Source organism: Callionymus lyra, unplaced genomic scaffold (assembly GCF_982586985.1).
Source record: "Callionymus lyra unplaced genomic scaffold, fCalLyr1.hap1.1 HAP1_SCAFFOLD_517, whole genome shotgun sequence".
Taxonomy (NCBI): domain Eukaryota; kingdom Metazoa; phylum Chordata; class Actinopteri; order Syngnathiformes; family Callionymidae; genus Callionymus; species Callionymus lyra.
Window position 1 is genome coordinate 19,520 of NW_028258810.1, and position 7,981 is coordinate 27,500.

Sequence of the window (7,981 nt, forward strand, 5' to 3'; positions counted from 1 at the left end):
GGGGATGGGGAACCAGGGGGCCTGGGGAGCCTCCTCCTGCGGGGATGGGGAACCAGGGGCCTGGGGAGCCTCCTCCTGCACCAGGGGGCCTGGGGAGCCTCCTCCTGCACCAGGGGGCCTGGGGAGCCTCCTCCTGCGGGGATGGGGAACCAGGGGGCCTGGGGAGCCTCCTCCTGCGGGGATGGGGAACCAGGGGCCTGGGGAACATTTTCAACACTTTGGGGCATTTCACAAGCGCTTCCCTCGCTTACGGCCACACCACCCTGAATGAGCCCGATCTCGTCTGATCTCGGAAGCCAAGCAGGGTCGGGCCCAGTTAGTACTTGGATGGGAGACCGCCTGGGAATACTGGGTGCTGTAAGCATTTTTTTTTGCCATTATTTGTGGGTAGAAAAGTGAGAAAAGTGACCTAAAATAGAACCGGGACTAGGCGGCAGTTCCCCCCACCAGGCGGCGGCATTTGGGGCATTATTTGTGGGTAAGAAAGTGAGAAAAGTGACCTAAAATAGAACCGGGACTAGGCGGCAGTTCCCCCCACCAGGCGGCGGCATTTGGGGCATTATTTGTGGGTCAGAAAGTGAGAAAAGTGACCTAAAATAGAACCGGGACTAGGCGGCAGTTCCCCCCACCAGGCGGCGGCATTTGAGGCATTATTTGTGGGTCAGAAAGTGAGAAAAGTGACCTAAAATAGAACCGGGACTAGGCGGCAGTTCCCCCCACCAGGCGGCGGCATTTGGGGCATTATTTGTGGGTCAGAAAGTGAGAAAAGTGACCTAAAATAGAACCGGGACTAGGCGGCAGTTCCCCCCACCAGGCGGCGGCATTTGGGGCATTATTTGTGGGTCAGAAAGTGAGAAAAGTGACCTAAAATAGAACCGGGACTAGGCGGCAGTTCCCCCCACCAGGCGGCGGCATTTGAGGCATTATTTGTGGGTCAGAAAGTGAGAAAAGTGACCTAAAATAGAACCGGGACTAGGCGGCAGTTCCCCCCACCAGGCGGCGGCATTTGGGGCATTATTTGTGGGTCAGAAAGTGAGAAAAGTGACCTAAAATAGAACCGGGACTAGGCGGCAGTTCCCCCCACCAGGCGGCGGCATTTGGGGCATTATTTGTGGGTCAGAAAGTGAGAAAAGGGACCTAAAATAGAACCGGGACTAGGCGGCAGTTCCCCCCACCAGGCGGCGGCATTTGGGGCATTATTTGTGGGTCAGAAAGTGAGAAAAGTGACCTAAAATAGAACCGGGACTAGGCGGCAGTTCCCCCCACCAGGCGGCGGCATTTGGGGCATTATTTGTGGGTCAGAAAGTGAGAAAAGTGACCTAAAATAGAACCGGGACTAGGCGGCAGTTCCCCCCACCAGGCGGCGGCATTTGGGGCATTATTTGTGGGTCAGAAAGTGAGAAAAGTGACCTAAAATAGAACCGGGACTAGGCGGCAGTTCCCCCCACCAGGCGGCGGCATTTGGGGCATTATTTGTGGGTCAGAAAGTGAGAAAAGTGACCTAAAATAGAACCGGGACTAGGCGGCAGTTCCCCCCACCAGGCGGCGGCATTTGGGGCATTATTTGTGGGTCAGAAAGTGAGAAAAGTGACCTAAAATAGAACCGGTGCAGGCGGCATGTTCCCCCACCAGATGGCGGCATTTGGGGACCCGTAGTGTGGGCAGAAAACTCACCAAAGTGACTTAAAATAGAACCGGTGCAGGCGGCATGTTCCCCCACCAGATGGCGGCATTTGGGGACCCGTAGTGTGGGTAGAAAACTCACCAAAGTGACTTAAAATAGAACCGGTGCAGGCGGCATGTTCCCCCACCAGATGGCGGCATTTGGGGACCCGTAGTGTGGGTAGAAAACTCACCAAAGTGACTTAAAATAGAACCGGTGCAGGCGGCATGTTCCCCCACCAGATGGCGGCATTTGGGGACCCGTAGTGTGGGCAGAAAACTCACCAAAGTGACTTAAAATAGAACCGGTGCAGGCGGCATGTTCCCCCACCAGATGGCGGCATTTGGGGAGCCGTAGTGTGGGCAGAAAACTCACCAAAGTGACTTAAAATAGAACCGGTGCAGGCGGCATGTTCCCCCACCAGATGGCGGCATTTGGGGACCCGTAGTGTGGGCAGAAAACTCACCAAAGTGACTTAAAATAGAACCGGTGCAGGCGGCATGTTCCCCCACCAGATGGCGGCATTTGGGGAGCCGTAGTGTGGGCAGAAAACTCACCAAAGTGACTTAAAATAGAACCGGTGCAGGCGGCATGTTCCCCCACCAGATGGCGGCATTTGGGGACCCGTAGTGTGGGCAGAAAACTCACCAAAGTGACTTAAAATAGAACCGGTGCAGGCGGCATGTTCCCCCACCAGATGGCGGCATTTGGGGACATGCAGTGTGGGTAGAAAACTCACCAAAGTGTCCTAAAATAGAACCGGGACCAGGGGGCCTCTTCCCCCACCAGGTGGCGGGCTTGGGGGGCTTGGTTTCCGGGTAGAAAACTCACCAAAGTGTCCTAAAATAGAACCGGGACCAGGGGGCATGCTCCCCCACCAGGCGGCGGGCTTGGGGGGCTTGGTTTGCGGGTAGAAAACTCACCAAAGTGACCTAAAATAGAACCGGGCTAGGCGGCATGTTCCCCCACCAGGCGGCGGGCTTGGGGGGCTTGGTTTGCGGGTAGAAAACTCACCAAAGTGTCCTAAAATAGAACCGGGACCAGGGGGCATGTTCCCCCACCAGGCGGCGGGCTTGGGGGGCTTGGTTTGCGGGTAGAAAACTCACCAAAGTGTCCTAAAATAGAACCGGGACCAGGGGGCATGTTCCCCCACCAGGCGGCGGGCTTGGGGGGCTTGGTTTGCGGGTAGAAAACTCACCAAAGTGTCCTAAAATAGAACCGGGACCAGGGGGCCTCTTCCCCCACCAGGCGGCGGGCTTGGGGGGCTTGGTTTGCGGGTAGAAAACTCACCAAAGTGACCTAAAATAGAACCGGGACCAGGGGGCCTCTTCCCCCACCAGGCGGCGGGCTTGGGGGGCTTGGTTTGCGGGTAGAAAACTCACCAAAGTGTCCTAAAATAGAACCGGGACCAGGGGGCCTCTTCCCCCACCAGGCGGCGGGCTTGGGGGGCTTGGTTTGCGGGTAGAAAACTCACCAAAGTGACCTAAAATAGAACCGGGCTAGGCGGCATGTTCCCCCACCAGGCGGCGGGCTTGGGGGGCTTGGTTTGCGGGTAGAAAACTCACCAAAGTGTCCTAAAATAGAACCGGGACCAGGGGGCATGTTCCCCCACCAGGCGGCGGGCTTGGGGGGCTTGGTTTGCGGGTAGAAAACTCACCAAAGTGTCCTAAAATAGAACCGGGACCAGGGGGCATCTTCCCCCACCAGGCGGCGGGCTTGGGGGGCTTGGTTTGCGGGTAGAAAACTCACCAAAGTGTCCTAAAATAGAACCGGGACCAGGGGGCCTCTTCCCCCACCAGGCGGCGGGCTTGGGGGGCTTGGTTTGCGGGTAGAAAACTCACCAAAGTGACCTAAAATAGAACCGGGCCAGGCGGCATGCTCCCCCACCAGGCGGCGGGCTTGGGGGGCTTGGTTTGCGGGTAGAAAACTCACCAAAGTATCGGCAAAATAGAACCAGGGAAGGGGGGGATGTCGGTCACAAGGTGCCCGAGTCAGAGAACCAGGAAAACGGACATAAATCCAGAAAACCTCGGTGTCTGACTGCTCCTCAAAAAGTGGTCTTTTTGATGTCACGAGCGCAACCACCTAGAGGTTAATGGGGAGGGATGGTGTGAGCGCAAACGGATTTTTCCTAAGTGTGACTGCTCCTCAAAAAGTGGTCTTTTTGATGTCACGAGCGCAACCACCTAGAGGTTAATGGGGAGGGATGGTGTGAGCGCAAACGGATTTTTCCTAAGTGTGACTGCTCCTCAAAAAGTGGTCTTTTTGATGTCACGAGCGCAACCACCTAGAGGTTAATAGGGAGCGAGTACAACAGGGGAGGGAGTGAATGGGCTCGGACTGTGGCCGAGCCTGGTGCCTCAAAATCGGACAAGGTTGGACTGGAAGCCCGCTGAGAACTCTGGTTCTTTTGCCAGACGAAACGAATTTTTTCCGAGTGTGACTGCTCTGCAAAAAGTGGTCTTTTTGATGTCACGAGCGCAACCACCTAGAGGTTAATGGGGAGGGAGTGGAAAAAACGACAAAGTGTTGAGCTCCGGACCGGGATGGCGGGCGACTCGAGCGGTCATGCCCGACTTTGAGACACTTTGTCGCGGTCATGCGAGCGACCTCCACTGCTCCCCGGAGGTGCCCCGGACCGGGTTGGCGGGTGACTCGAGCGGTCCTGCCCGACTTTGAGACACTTTGTCGCGGTCATGCGGGCGTCCTCCGCCGGTCCCCGGAGGTGCCCCGGACCGGGTTGGCGGGTGACTCGAGCGGTCATGCCCGACTTTGAGACACTTTGTCGCGGTCATGCGGGCGACCTCCGCCGGTCCCTGGAGGTGCCCCGGACCGGGTTGGCGGGTGACTCGAGCGGTCGTGCCCGACTTTGAGACACTTTGTCGCGGTCATGCGGGCGTCCTCCGCCGGTCCCTGGAGGTGCCCCGGACCGGGTTGGCGGGTGACTCGAGCGGTCGTGCCCGACTTTGAGACACTTTGTCGCGGTCATGCGGGCGTCCTCCGCCGGTCCCTGGAGGTGCCCCGGACCGGGTTGGCGGGTGACTCGAGCGGTCGTGCCCGACTTTGAGACACTTTGTCGCGGTCATGCGGGCGTCCTCCGCCGGTCCCTGGAGGTGCCCCGGACCGGGTTGGCGGGTGACTCGAGCGGTCATGCCCGACTTTGAGACACTTTGTCGCGGTCATGCGGGCGTCCTCCGCCGGTCCCTGGAGGTGCCCCGGACCGGGTTGGCGGGTGACTCGAGCGGTCGTGCCCGACTTTGAGACACTTTGTCGCGGTCATGCGGGCGTCCTCCGCCGGTCCCTGGAGGTGCCCCGGACCGGGTTGGCGGGTGACTCGAGCGGTTGTGCCCGACTTTGAGACACTTTGTCGCGGTCATGCGGGCCTCCTCCGCCGGTCCCTGGAGGTGCCCCGGACCGGGTTGGCGGGTGACTCGAACGGTCATGACCGACTTTGAGACACTTTGTCGCGGTCATGCGGGCGTCCTCCGCCGGTCCCTGGAGGTGCCCCGGACCGGGTTGGCGGGTGACTCGAGCGGTCGTGCCCGACTTTGAGACACTTTGTCGCGGTCATGCGGGCGTCCTCCGCCGGTCCCTGGAGGTGCCCCGGACCGGGTTGGCGGGTGACTCGAGCGGTCCTGCCCGACTTTGAGACACTTTGTCGCGGTCATGCGGGCGTCCTCCGCCGGTCCCTGGAGGTGCCCCGGACCGGGTTGGCGGGTGACTCGAGCGGTCGTGCCCGACTTTGAGACACTTTGTCGCGGTCATGCGGGCGTCCTCCGCCGGTCCCTGGAGGTGCCCCGGACCGGGTTGGCGGGTGACTCGAGCGGTCGTGCCCGACTTTGAGACACTTTGTCGCGGTCATGCGGGCGTCCTCCGCCGGTCCCTGGAGGTGCCCCGGACCGGGTTGGCGGGTGACTCGAGCGGTCGTGCCCGACTTTGAGACACTTTGTCGCGGTCATGCGGGCGTCCTCCGCCGGTCCCTGGAGGTGCCCCGGACCGGGTTGGCGGGTGACTCGAGCGGTCGTGCCCGACTTTGAGACACTTTGTCGCGGTCATGCGGGCGTCCTCCGCCGGTCCCTGGAGGTGCCCCGGACCGGGTTGGCGGGTGACTCGAGCGGTCATGCCCGACTTTGAGACACTTTGCCGCGGTCATGCGGGCGACCTCCGCCGGTCCCTGGAGGTGCCCCGGACCGGGTTGGCGGGTGACTCGAGCGGTCGTGCCCGACTTTGAGACACTTTGCCGCGGTCATGCGGGCGACCTCCGCCGGTCCCTGGATGGCGGGCTCCAGTGAGGTCGGCGGGGGAAGGCTCGGGCTGAGGCCGACTTCGGTGCCTCAAAGTCGGACAAGGTTGGATTGGAAGTCCGCTGTGTTGAGGACCAGTGGCATTCGGCGGTGGAACGCTCAGAACTTGGCCGACATCGGTGCCTCAACGTCGGACAAGGTTGGAGTGGATGACCGCTGATAACTCTGGTTCTTTTGCCAGACGAAAGAAATTTTTCCCGAGTGTGACTGCTCTGAAAAAAGTGGTCTTTTTGATGTCACGAGCGCAACCACCTAGAGGTTAATAGGGAGGCACCATAACAGGAGAGGGAGTGAAAAGGCTCGGACGGTGGCCGAGCCTGGTGCCTCAAAATCGGACAAGGTTGGAGTGGATGACCGCTGAAAACTCTGGTTCTTTTGCCAGACGAAAGAAATTTTTTCCGAGTGTGACTGCTCTGCAAAAAGTGGTCTTTTTGATGTCACGAGCGCAACCACCTAGAGGTTAATAGGGAGGCACCATAACAGGAGAGGGAGTGAAAAGGCTCGGACGGTGGCCGAGCCTGGTGCCTCAAAATCGGACAAGGTTGGAGTGGATGACCGCTGAAAACTCTGGTTCTTTTGCCAGACGAAAGAAATTTTTCCCGAGTGTGACTGCTCTGCAAAAAGTGGTCTTTTTGATGTCACGAGCGCAACCACCTAGAGGTTAATAGGGAGGCACCATAACAGGAGAGGGAGTGAAAAGGCTCGGAGGGTGGCCGAGCCTGGTGCCTCAAAGTCGGACAAGGTTGGAGTGGATGACCGCTGAAAACTCTGGTTCTTTTGCCAGACGAAAGAAATTTTTTTCCGAGTGTGACTGCTCTGCAAAAAGTGGTCTTTTTGATGTCACGAGCGCAACCACCTAGAGGTTAATAGGGAGGCACCATAACAGGAGAGGGAGTGAAAAGGCTCGGAGGGTGGCCGAGCCTGGTGCCTCAAAATCGGACAAGGTTGGAGTGGATGACCGCTGAAAACTCTGGTTCTTTTGCCTGACGAAAGACATTTTTTCCGAGTGTGACTGCTCTGCAAAAAGTGGTCTTTTTGATGTCACGAGCGCAACCACCTAGAGGTTAATAGGGAGGCACCATAACAGGAGAGGGAGTGAAAAGGCTCGGAGGGTGGCCGAGCCTGGTGCCTCAAAATCGGACAAGGTTGGAGTGGATGACCGCGGAGAACTCTGGTTCTTTTGCCAGACGAAAGAAATTTTTTCCGAGTGTGACTGCTCTGCAAAAAGTGGTCTTTTTGATGTCACGAGCGCAACCACCTAGAGGTTAATAGGGAGGCACCATAACAGGAGAGGGAGTGAAAAGGCTCGGAGGGTGGCCGAGCCTGGTGCCTCAAAATCGGACAAGGTTGGAGTGGATGGCCGCGGAGAACTCTGGTTCTTTTGCCAGACGAAAGAATTTTTTTCCGAGTGTGACTGCTCCTCAAAAAGTGGTCTTTTTGATGTCACGAGCGCAACCACCTAGAGGTTAATAGGGAGGCACCATAACAGGAGAGGGAAGGAAAGGGCTCGGAGGGTGGCCGAGCCTGGTGCCTCAAAATCGGACAAGGTTGGAGTGGATGGCCGCGGAGAACTCTGGTTCTTTTGCCAGACGAAAGAAATTTTTTCCGAGTGTGACTGCTCTGCAAAAAGTGGTCTTTTTGATGTCACGAGCGCAACCACCTAGAGGTTAATAGGGAGGCACCATAACAGGAGAGGGAAGGAAAAGGCTCGGAGGGTGGCCGAGCCTGGTGCCTCAAAGTCGGACAAGGTTGGAGTGGATGGCCGCGGAGAACTCTGGTTCTTTTGCCTGACGAAAGAAATTTTTTCCGAGTGTGACTGCTCCTCAAAAAGTGGTCTTTTTGATGTCACGAGCGCAACCACCTAGAGGTTAATAGGGAGGCACCATAACAGGAGAGGGAAGGAAAGGGCTCGGAGGGTGGCCGAGCCTGGTGCCTCAAAATCGGACAAGGTTGGAGTGGATGGCCGCGGAGAACTCTGGTTCTTTTGCCTGACGAAAGAAATTTTTTCCGAGTG

General features: G+C 58.0%; 1 non-coding gene across 1 annotated transcript; it reads left to right on the top strand.

Annotated features, from left to right (window-relative positions):
* Positions 1–245: 245 nt before the first annotated feature.
* Positions 246–364, top strand: LOC148057821 (5S ribosomal RNA). Its single transcript, XR_015710391.1, has one exon. It is a non-coding gene; the product is annotated as a 5S ribosomal RNA (ribosomal RNA).
* Positions 365–7,981: the final 7,617 nt, after the last annotated feature.